The sequence below is a fragment of the Chenopodium quinoa genome, unplaced genomic scaffold, assembly GCF_001683475.1.
Source record: "Chenopodium quinoa cultivar QQ74 unplaced genomic scaffold, ASM168347v1, whole genome shotgun sequence".
In the NCBI taxonomy this organism is placed as follows: domain Eukaryota; kingdom Viridiplantae; phylum Streptophyta; class Magnoliopsida; order Caryophyllales; family Amaranthaceae; genus Chenopodium; species Chenopodium quinoa.
In genome coordinates this window covers 4,688,870-4,701,100 of record NW_018744616.1, presented here as the reverse complement: position 1 = coordinate 4,701,100, position 12,231 = coordinate 4,688,870, and the positions used below count along the sequence as shown (strand labels likewise).

Here is a 12,231-nt window from a genome sequence, read left to right as displayed (position 1 = left end):
AACAAAAAAGGGAATTTACCCCTATTGGAATTAGCTACGATGATGCTTTCGATCGACTCCATGCCAAGGGAATCATTACTCCTATTGGACCTCTTCAAGATCCCCCGCCTGGGAAGAGAGTGCCTAGTTGGAATCCAAACGAACGCTGCAAGTACCATCAAGGTAGGGGTCATGCTACTGAGAGCTGTTGGAAGCTAAAGGAGGATATCCAACATTTGATTGATAACAACAAGCTTCCCATACCTTCCAGTTTACAAGAAAAGCGAGTGATGATAAAGCAAACAATACAAGACAAGAGGCGAGCTTCAACGACAAGATTCGTGACCTCTTTTTTCTATTTCTTTTTTATTTACCCTTTCCCCAATAAGTCTAGCATAGGCACCTTTTTATTCTCCTTAGATTTATTTTGTAGGATCATTATTTCTTTTCCTTTAATAAAAGGAGCATTTATTTCCTTACATATGATCATTTCATTATATTGCATTAAAAAAAAAACAAATCCATGTCGAATTAAGCACAAGGTACCAATGATTTAAGGCACCCCTTGTAGCCACATTATATTACCTTTCACCCTTCAATTATACATCCTTTCTTCATAAACCACTTTGAGCCTCGTCTAACGATAGACCCTTCTTTCTTCAACCTACATCTACCTAACCTTGGGATGGGATGGTGTGTAACTTATGCAATTCTAAAAAAGAGCTTGAGTAATTCAAAACATTAAAATAGCAAAAATAAGAAAAATAAATAAAAGTGTACAAAAGGGGATGTGTTCCTATGTCTTTGATATGAAAATAACTTTGATATGAACACGTCTCGGATTGCATTTCTTATCGAGTGATCGGTACCGTGCCTGAGAAACATGAATGCCAAGTGAGTGATAGACCGCATGATCGGGATTTTCCACACTTATAAAAATAAAATAGATGCTAAAGCAAAAGATAAAAGAGAGCTAAAAAAGAGTAGAAACTCAAGCATAAAAATATAAAGATTCAAAAGCGAGGTTGCACACCTTAGGGGCTTATCTAGGGTCTTGAGCCTTTATCCCCTTCTTCTTCAAACCTTTAGCCTAACCACGTTACAACCCTTAAAAAGACCTTTTTGAGGTATACACACTTGTGCGAGGTTCGGTTAGAGCTATGTTCGGCCTGATTCCTAACGGATACGTAGGCAACCTCACATCGAGGTGAGACCGTAATAAACATGCATTCATATTCACATTCACACACTTAGCTTGCACCATGATCATATCAAGGGATCTCCAATGCTCATCCTTATTCACTTAGAGTTAGACTTGGGGGGCTTGATCCCTACATCATTAGCTTACCTAGCCTAAGAGTCACCACCATTTGACTCTTTTCAATATATTTTTCCCACACACTTAGCTCTTGCGGCCTAACTTTAGTGTCACTATCACACACATCACACATACATGACCAAATATACTTCCCTTAGGAACCCTTTGTCATGGAATCTTAACACAACGCTGAAGCATGCCTTGTCAATTCACTCATCAATCATAATTGTCATTGCATCACGAAGTATGAAGTGCTTAGCCTCCGTGCCTAAGTTATCTAAATACTTTCATCATTGAGTCAACAGTTGAGATAGCCTAGGATGGATTAATAATCCTTGCACCTCGAGAGATAATATCAAATGACATTTGACTAAGCTCATTCAACATGCACCTTCAAAACTTCGATTCTTTTTCGCGTCTTTCTTTTTCGGGAGAAAGTCGGTACCCTCCATAAAAATGACGGGAAATTTTTTCTTTTTTGCATTTTCGAGTCCCACGATCTCAACACTATTCACACACGGGTCATGAGTCACATGTGTCATTTCACTTCGAGTCGAGTCAACCTCGAGTCAGTCAATCATAGTGAGTCAAGTTTATGCCTTGAGTCGTGTCAAGTTAATAAGTCAAACAATGCTAAACCTTAGGTCAACCCTAAGATAATTAAAGAGATTGGCAAAGTTCTATAGTAAAAAATAAATACAGGTGCAGCAAAATAGGGAGGACCCTACTCCAATTCCTGGCACCAGAGATATTTCAGCAGTGACAGAGCTCGAAGCCTCTCAGAAAGGTGATTTCGACCTCATACATCAATTTCGGGTTCCTTGGTACGCCAGTTAGCCCCTATAAGCAATTTGACTTGATCACGTAGTCAGTTTGATTACAATCACAATAAGTGGTCGACCTGATGAAAGATCGTCTCACTTAGCTTAAAGCGCCTAAGAATTGGCTCATCACAGAAACACCGACGTACTGGTTTTAGCAGAAGCAAAGTTCAGGCGAGCTTTAGAGATCGACAAACGTTGGTCTTCGGAAATTTTTCTTCAGAATACTATTGCAACAAACGCTTAAGTACCGAAGCTCTATTGTTCAGAGACGCGTGGACATCTACATCAAAGCTCTTTGCTCCAGAGACGCGTGGACATATCATCAAAGCTCTTTTGTTCAGAGACGCGTGAACATTTCCATCAAGCTCTTTGTTCAAGGACGCGTGGGCATAACATCAAGGCTCTTTTGTTCAGAGACACGTGGACAATCCTTTTCAAGATCTTTTGTTCAGAGACGCGTGGACATTTCCTACAAGCTCTTTTGCTAAGAGACGCGTGGACATTCCTTTCAAAAGCTCTTTTGCTCCAGAGACGCGTGGCAAATCATCAAAGCTCTTTTGTTCAGAGACGCATGGACATTTCATCAAAGCTCTTTTTCTCCAGAGGCGCGTGGGCATATCATTATATTATTCAAGCTCTTTTTGTTCAGAGACGTGTGAACATCTTCATCAAGCTCTTCTACTCCAGAGACGCGTGGGCATATTATTCAAGCTCTTTTGTTCAGAGACGCGTGAACATTTCCATCAAGCTCTTCTGCTCCAGAGACGCGTGGGCATATCATAATAAAAAAGCTCTATAGTTTAGAGACGCGTGGACATATTATAAAAAAAAAAAGGAAAAAAGAAGCACTTTGTTCAGAGACGAGTGAACATCGAAACAGCAAGATGTCATTCCCTAGATTGTGGTGAGTTGTCACAAACAACTGAGGATTGTTTCAAGTGAAACAATCTTCGATGATATTCCCTTGGACGTGGAATAATATCAAAGCGGAGGAGGATCGTTTCAGGCGAAGCGATCTTCTAATTTGGAAGCAGTTACAGGCGTAGCGGTTTTTAAGCGGGATGGAATTCTCTAGCTTGCAGGAGGTCATCAAAACAATCGGTTACTTTCATAAACGTGTGCCCGACGGTGCAAGATACGCGTTTTTTTAACTCTTTTATCTGTTTTAACTAACGCTAGTTTGCAGGTATCGGCGTTACAAGAATGATTTAGGATCGCAGAACGTTCTGAATCATTCTCTGTCCTTATCGATACTTTGACTTTTGTTTTCGAAACTTGCGTTTCTCCAAACTCAGTCAAAGTGGGGGCTTTTGTAGACACCCATTTGTGTCTCCCCAAAACCAAACCCGGTGATGAGTACCTTTCACGTCGAATCATAATCGAATGAAGCGAAAGTGTGGAAAGTTTAGTGTTGCGGAAAGTTTTAATTTTCTTTTCTCTTCTCTCTGTTTTTGAAAACTTATTTTAAGAAAAAAGCCAATCCAGTTTGGTTGGTCCATGATATGGGTCCAATAGTAGTGTAGTTGGATGGGGCTTGGCAAGAGCTTTCCAACGATATATTATAAGCCCAATTCCGATGAATATTGAGGAAGTTATGGCCAAATTACCAAACTGGGCACAGTTTCAGCCTTATATACGGCCCAATGATCTAGGGGAGGGCCTAATATGATTTATCATTCCTAATGCAATTAGGAATGGTTTTAGATTCTTCTAGAAGGTTCTTTTCATTCCTAATTCAATTACAATTGATAAATTGACTTTTTTTTTTACTTTTTAGAGTTTTAATTAAAATCAAAGAACGTTTTTTAGGTAAAGATACGATTTTATCCTCCTGTACGGCAAAATTTATCTGATTTTAGAAAACGCGTCAAAAAACAGGATTGGCGCCTAACGCAGGCATTGATCTAGGGCCAAATTACCAAACTGGACCCGGTTTGAGCCTTATATGCGGCCCAATGATCTAGGGAGGGCCTAATATGATTTATCATTCCTTATGCAATTAGGAATGGTTTTAGATTCTTCTAGAAGATTCTTTTCATTCCTAATTCAATTAGCATTGATAAATTGACTTTTGTTGACTTTTCAGAGTTTTAATTAAAATCAAAGAACATTTTTTAGGAAAAGATACGATTTTATCCTCCTGTACGGCAAAATTTATCTGATTTTAGAAAACGCGTCAAAAAACAGGATTGGCGCCTAACGCCAGGCATTGGCGCCTGGCGCTAACGTTGGCGCCTGGCGCCAATCTCGTTTTGCGTGCGCCAGACTCTGTTTTGTTAATTTTATCTTTTTGGCTGATTTTCTCTATAAATAACGTATTAAAAACTCCGTTTTCATTCACCAATTCTCATCAACATCCATCTATATTCACCTACAACCAGTTTTCAATTCTCTTTCATTCTCTTTAATCATTCGCTAATTCTCATCAAGATTTCCTTAATCATTCATTCATCTCTCTCTTTCCCTTTTTCTAAACTAGTCTTTTATATACAAAATTCCGCATTCATTGGATCTAGAAACACCTAGCCATATTCGAAGTTGCCTTCACCCTAGACGTGAAAGGTTTAATTTCTGAGGGTTTGGTCCCAAATCTCTATTTCAATTATTTAATTTAATTGTTTTGTTTATTATTTTCCTTGAAGTTACTAACGTGTGTATTTTGTTATTAGAATTAGGTATGAGGCATCAAAGTAAGTATTTTAATGGTTTTTATTGATATTATGATGTAGAAATCATGTTTAAATTGTTATTATGATATTCCTAGTATCATGTTTAGGGAAAAGGTTATAATATCAAATATGCTTATTATGATTCCTGCGATGCTTCCTATGTTCTTCCTAATATTTATGATTGTTAGTATCATGTTAGGGTTAAAGATTTGATTTTTATTGCTTAGTGACATGCTAGGGTTTGTTATTAATCTTGTTAGTATCATGCCTAAGATCTTGCTATTTTTATTATGCTTTAACATGATTTATGATTATTTTTTTATAATTGTTTTGATTGTGATTATAATTTTATTATTGCTATAACTGTTATTATAATTGTTATAATTACATGATTATTATTATGATTATGATGATTATTATTTTGATTATTGTTATGATGATTATTTTATTTATGTTGATTATTTATTATTATTATGTTGCTTGATATTTACTGTTATTGCTTGATCACACCTTTTTATGCATGTTTTAAGGGAATTGGTACTTGTAATCACGCTTAATAAGATAATTAATAATCTTGTTTAGGGTTAATTTGATTATAATTCAAGTGATCGCCAATAATAGATTTGTTTGTGCATTATATTCAACCAACATAGATAAACAGATTTAGGGTTAATCCTATTGATCGCATGTTAGTCAAAAAGCTCACATGAATACGATCTGAATAAAGTAGAGGCCTATTATTAGGGCAGGTTCAATCTCTTTTAGGTTGGATTTGTACCTTCATCCCCGAACCCTTATTTAGTTCTAGACCTTATGGAGTTGACAATCTCTTGGATCGTTAAGGGGTGTAACCTTCACCTTGTGAACGGTTTACAAGTTCCTAAAACTTGTTGGCGACTCTTTTGCTCTATCTTCTTCCCTTTTGGACGCCACCGTACTTTAGTGTATGATCACAGTGGGGTTCAAGCTAGGGGTTAACGCTTGAAATATTCCCTACAAATTCGAACCCACATCTTTTGTGCTTTTGCACAATGCTCAACCCATTGAGCTAGTAGGCTAATATATATAAACATTTGAACCCAAACCTTTACTTACACACACTACACTAAACTACATAGAACGTAGTCACTCATTATTCTTGTAGCATCGCTAGATAGCATATAGCCCTATGGCACCTTGAATTCTCTGCCTCATCAAACCAACCAATTTCCATATGAACTAATCTCTTGAAGTATGATATTCTTATCCATCGTATAAACTTAAAACTAGCAAACTAAAGTAACAAGTTCTAAGTGGATATGATAATAGCGATTCTATGCCAATGACTACAAACAGAAGGGCCCCATTAATTTTTTCTCAAAATATAAGACATTTACACTACATTCCCGAGGAACCTTGGCTTAACTTTAAAACATATAAAATATAAAACTTTAGAACATATAAAATAAACTTTAGAACACAAAGAGAAAACATTAGAACATAAAAAGATAAACTTTAGAAAATAGATGCTCTTATAAACAAAATCAGTCTAGGATGTAGGCAAGCAGACAAAAGATATAAACCACATAATGACATTATATCCTCAAGACAATAAAACCTCTTTTTCTCGGCCAAACAAATTATACTCTACTTAAAAACAGCTACCTTCTCTGTATAAGTGCTTCTCATCACCCACAATCAGACTCAATTATAACATGTACAACATCTACAACCTATAAGATTCATGCAAGACCATACACTCTCAACCTGAGATTATCTTTGAGACTATGTAATAAACTTACCCTAATACGCTCGAATTAAATATTGAGATTGAAAAGATCTAGAATGATTAAAACAAAAAGAGAGAAATACATAGAAAACTTTAGAACATTAAGGATAAACTTTAGAACATAGTAAATCAAGGACTTACCTATAACAAACTGCTTTAGAACATAGTGAATTACTTTATAACATACACAATAAAATTTAGAATAAAGTGAAAAAATTTAGAACATACTCTAGTGAATTACTTTATAATATAGACAAATACACAATAAACTTTAGAATTAAGTGAATAAACTTTAGAACATATAAATAAACATAGGTAAACTTTAGAATATATCTGGAAACTTTAGAACATAGAATAAAAACTTTAGAGAATGTAAAGAAACTTTAGAACATGTAAGTAAAGTTTAGAACATGTAAGTAAATTGAAATTAAAGCATTAAAAAGAGTTAAAATTACCTGAATGAGTAACAGAGCAAGAAGGAGAATTATGCTCAACATCATCTAAATCTATGAATATGCAAAAACCTAATTTCAAAACACACAATTTAGCAAAAAGAAACCTGAAATTAAAATAGAATAAAATTGAAGCAAATAGAAAAACTCAAGCAAGTTGATGAAATTAAGGGGAAAACTCAAGCAAATTCACAAAAATATTTTTAAAAAATCTGGAAAAAAAATCGATAATTAAAAAAACAAATTGAAAATAAAAACGAAGAAATCTAAAGATGTAAACTCTAAATTGATGAAAGTACGAGAAAAAAAAAACAGAAAATTCGCAAAAAAAAAATAAAAATAAAATAATAATAGTAATAATAATAATAAATTCGCATCTAAAAATCGCAAAAAAAAAATAAAAAAAACCGCTTGAAAATCTGGAAAAAAAATCGTAAATATCAAAGAATAAAATGAAATCAGAATTTTTAAGAATTGATAAGCTTACCAAAGTATGAATTCGTTGATGAAGATGATAAAATTTGGGTATTCTAGAGTTTTGAGGAAAGAGAAGATGCTGAGGAGAGAGAAGGAATAGCCTTTTAGTAGTAGGTTATTTGGTTAAAAAGGTGAAAAAAAAATTGTAAACAATTACGAAAATGCCATTACTAAAGGATCTTTTTAAATGGTTAGATCAAAACTGATAAACGGCTGAGATTGGTTCTTATATAAGATTGAGTTCTTATATAGAGGAGGGTTCTTACATGAGGCAAGGGCGTCAGGTGGTAATTTAATGTGCTTGTTTTTCTCGACGCCTAGATTGATTTTCGACATAAATAAGCGTTGAGAACAACACGTGCAGGGCTCGTGAGTTTAATTGGCTCTACCCATGATTTCGAAATTTCGGAAATAATAAAACCGCCTATAGTACTAAACTTGAAAACCCTTTTGACTTCTTTGAGCTGTCACATCTTAACCCTAACTATTCATCTCTCCTTCATCTTACGAAATTCTGCAAAGTGATTAAGAAAATCATGGATTTCAATGTCAGATCTTCAATTCGTTCCCTTTGCACCGCTCATCAATAATTTTACTTGCCTAATTTTCTCTTCCTGCCAGCCTTCAATGGTGTTTAATTTCGTCTTCTCGCTGCCGATAAAATTGAGGTACATCCTTTCCTTTTGGGCTTCATTTTTTTTTTCGAATCGATTCCTATAGCTTGTTTATAGAGTTTATTTCACAATAATCTCACGAAAATTTGGTCTGAAATGGGTTTGATTCATGAGCAATTGATATTTTCGGGTTTGTTTATACATATTATTGAGTTCGATTTTGTGCTACTGTTCAAATAAAATTCTAGAAAAATCCGAAAGAAATAAAGGTATTTTCTTCAAAATCCGAAAGAAAAAAAGGTATTTTCTTCAAATTTATTTCAGATTTTGTTTCAATTGTATTATTGTTATGGCTATTTGTTTTGAATTCTTAATTTGTAGGGGTTTTGGCTAAATTATATGAAAGGAGACCCTAATTTCGATCAGATCTAATCCTTTATGTTGAAATTCCAATTTCAATAAGCTCCTGATTCAATTTTCCTCTTAGGTTTGCACTCTGTTCCTCATGATGGTTTTATTTAATTATCATGTTTCTTTTGGGATATTATTATTTATTAATTCAATTTGCGATATTAACCCTAGGTTGTGTGTAATAACTTGCGATTTATATATAAATTCTTGAATATTCTTAGTGATTAGATTTTCAAATAGAATAGTTGCAATTGCTTAAGCTGATGATATTTTTTTTATGTTTTTTGGACTTAGAATAAATGAAGTAGTATGGTATCATTGCAGAAAAAATACTTCATTTAGAACAAAAACATTCCAATAATCCACTAAGTTGCAATTTATGCTACATAAACTTTTTAATATTCTCTTTGTAACAATTAAAATGCATAAATCAATTTCAAGATTTCTGTTCTACTAGTTTTTGTTGCTTGAGCAATGTCTTTTCTCATCTTGAATTGCCTTTTCTTTTGTTCAAGTCACAGAGGATTGAATTGTATAAGTCTAAGGTATATATTTATGTATATTGTCAACCATAAGTTTTTGGTTTACATAATCTGCAACTAAGCAAACCATGCCTCTAAGGATCCATTGCTAGCAGTTGTTACGAAGTATGATTTAGTGGTTAAATTCATGTTGGATATGTACTCTAGATATTTCTTTTGTTAAGTAATAGTTTGTGGTGCAAGGTAAGAGTGGAGAATTCTATATATAGATAGCAGTTGCTAGTTGCTACAAAGTACTCCTCTATCTCTAATTGTATTTTCTCAGGTATTTATCCTAACAGTTTTAAAAGGAATCAATCATCGTCTTGCTGGTGGTATGATTTTCTTATTATTGTATAGTACTTTATGGGTGCAAGCTCTCTATTTCATGAAGTTGAATATGTCTTCCTTATCATTTACATGAAGCCTTGACGTGTCTAGTATCATGGTGACCTTAGAATGATTTCCGTTTTGTCTACATGTGTTTGTGTTGTCTAAGAGTTAAGCAAAAGTAGCTCAGCATTGTCATTTTTTTTTTCTATCTTTAGCCGACCATGGTCTATTATCCATCTAATGATGGTCCTTTTATCCATAGTCTATCTCTCTTGTGTTTCGTATCTTGTCGTGTGCTTGAACCGTGATATTTAGCATATAATTTGTAGTCATCAGATTGTGCTATAACTATTTTATAGATGTACATGTTATCATTTTGGCTCTCTCTAGCTCTTTATTTCCCTTGTATTTTATCTTCTGAATTTGCTATTTGTATACTTAAGATTTTATGACTCAATTTGAGCTAGATCAGTGGGAAATAGAAACGAATTGTGTGGTATATGAATGAAATATCCTATGTATTGTCCTGGGAATGCTTCTCTACCAATCTATACATTTTTTTCATTGGTAATTCTCAAAATCCCTCGTTTCTTCGAAACACCAATAACATCAAAATTATAACAAAGTTGTTGTTACTGTAGGATGTTGACCACACTGTTGTCGCTCCACCTTGCTATTGTTGTTGCTCAATAATGTTGTTGTGTTGTTGTTGCTATTTTCTATTTGCTAGTTGTTGCTGCTTACTGCTGTTTAGCCTTCTTATTTCCTTGTTGTTTGCCTGTTTTGGGTTTCATCATCACAATATTATGCTATTGGCCTATGCACGTGACCTTACCAGCTCTATTTCATTATAACAAGCTAACATTAATTCACTAGTAAGGGAGTAATTAACATTACAACATTTGCTTGCCATTGAATGTCATATATGTATATGTATAGACTTGAACCAAGAGCAAAGATCGAGGCAGCTTTAGATATTGTGAGCCACTCTGATAATGTTCATAGAATAGATTAGCAATATAATGAGATTTGGGGATTCATTTATTACATAAGAAATAGCTCTTGAGTTTTTAAGGGAGAATGAATACTTTACCTAAAGAGCTTGAATCCAACCAAATGGTTTTGTCCTGTTTTTTCTCAGCACTTTCTAGCTAACATGTCAACTTCCAATCTGTTTCCCTTTGTTTAGCTATCATGTCAGCTTCCAACATGTCAGCAAACTTGTCTTCAGAGGGAAGTCATTAATGTTTCTTTCTTGGCAGTTTGATCTTTTTAAAATAAAATGCACATATGGTTTTCAATTAATTACTGATTATACTGTTATGATGTGAATGATTAGCATTTTCAAGTCCTATAAGGTCATCTTTGTGCACATGTTATTTGATAGTATCCTATCTCGATAGATGATTAGGATTCTCTTATATTTCTTCAGGCACTAGTATAATTACTAAGCAAAAATGTGAACTTTATTTAAAATGTTGAGTGCTTTTCCTGTGTTCTGATAATAAGTGTTGAAAGCATAAGTAGCATGAGCAAATACATTATCAGGCTCATAGCAAGGCTCGCCTGTAATAAAGGGGAACAATCCTCTTGTCAGCTCCATCTCTTGTAGTACAGTTAGTCTGGTTTGTTGTATCATTAGACAAAATAGACCCAGACTTAGTGAGACACAAGATATAGACTGGCTTCCCATTTGCATTAAATAATCCCCAATTCTTTTCTGAGGTGGCCCCATCCTTTGACATCCCCCTTAGACTGCCAGCCTGATGTTTGTGTAATGCTTGTGTGTGTATGTGTGTGTGTGTGTGTGTGTGTGTGTGTAAGACTGCTGTTATACGATTGTTGTTATAAGACTACCAGCCTGACGTTTATAAGATTGTTGCTGTAAGTGTTGGCATTCTCAAAGACGTTTATGTAATGCTTGTGTGTGTGTGTGAAATTCAAAATGCTTGTGAGTGTGTGAAATTCAGAGCTTATGTGTGTGTGTGTGTATAAGCCTACATTGTGTAATGTACTAATTTATACTTTGTTTTTTTTTTTTTTTGAAGATTGGAAAAGGCAATGTAGGTGCAACAAGAGAATAGGCCGGGACACTTGAGCATTAAAACAAGCGACTAAATCGTCTATAACGCCATCATCTATATGTTTTGGTTTTTAGTCTTATTTATATTAGTGATGTATTATTTAGGGACAAGCTACTATAATATGCGACTTTTTATTATTATTATTTTTATTAACTGTGTTGATGTTTTCTTTTATAAATTTGGTAATTAACTACGCACTCTTATTATTGTTGATTAATTATTGTTTTTTAAAATCTGATTTAGTTATATAGAATATTTGTTTATTTTAATTTTAATGTTATTAATTTAATTTATGATAAATTTAAATAACTATAATGTATATATGATGGTAATAATTTAATAAAAGGAAAAAAAAAAGCTTAAAAAAAGTTCTAGACGCTTTTTAATGTCTACATATTTTTTCACATTTTTACATTTCAAGAGTTTCCCGCCATACCATAGGCTGACACGAATAAACGCAAGACAACAAAACGCGTCGCTAAATTTGAGTATGTGGACATGTAAAAGCGTCGCTAAAAAACTACACAAATTTGGGATAATGCGCGAAATAAGTATTTTCCGACACTTCGTATATTAGTTTGGACACATAAAAGCGTCGATACTCGACGCTTTTATGTGTCCCTCAAAATTCTCGACTCACGTATTGCGTCGAGAAATATTTTTTCGACGCTTTTTAGCGTCGAAAAAAGGCCTAAAAAGCGTCCAAAAAACATGCTTTTTGTAGTAGCGAAATTGAAACAGTTTTTTTAATACCACACTAATAAATAATCTCCTACATTGA

The 12,231-nt window shown here is 34.0% G+C and overlaps 2 long non-coding RNA genes across 2 annotated transcripts; one reads left to right on the top strand and one right to left on the bottom strand.

Moving 5' to 3' along the window:
• Nucleotides 1–769: 769 nt before the first annotated feature.
• Nucleotides 770–7,898, bottom strand: LOC110700076. Its single transcript, XR_002507108.1, has 3 exons — nt 7,498–7,898; nt 7,014–7,082; nt 770–853 (listed from the first exon to the last, which is right to left on the bottom strand). It is a non-coding gene; the product is annotated as an uncharacterized LOC110700076 (long non-coding RNA).
• Nucleotides 7,899–7,919: 21 nt separating this feature from the next.
• On the top strand, nt 7,920–11,587 carry LOC110700075. Its single transcript, XR_002507107.1, has 2 exons — nt 7,920–8,155; nt 11,415–11,587. It is a non-coding gene; the product is annotated as an uncharacterized LOC110700075 (long non-coding RNA).
• Nucleotides 11,588–12,231: the final 644 nt, after the last annotated feature.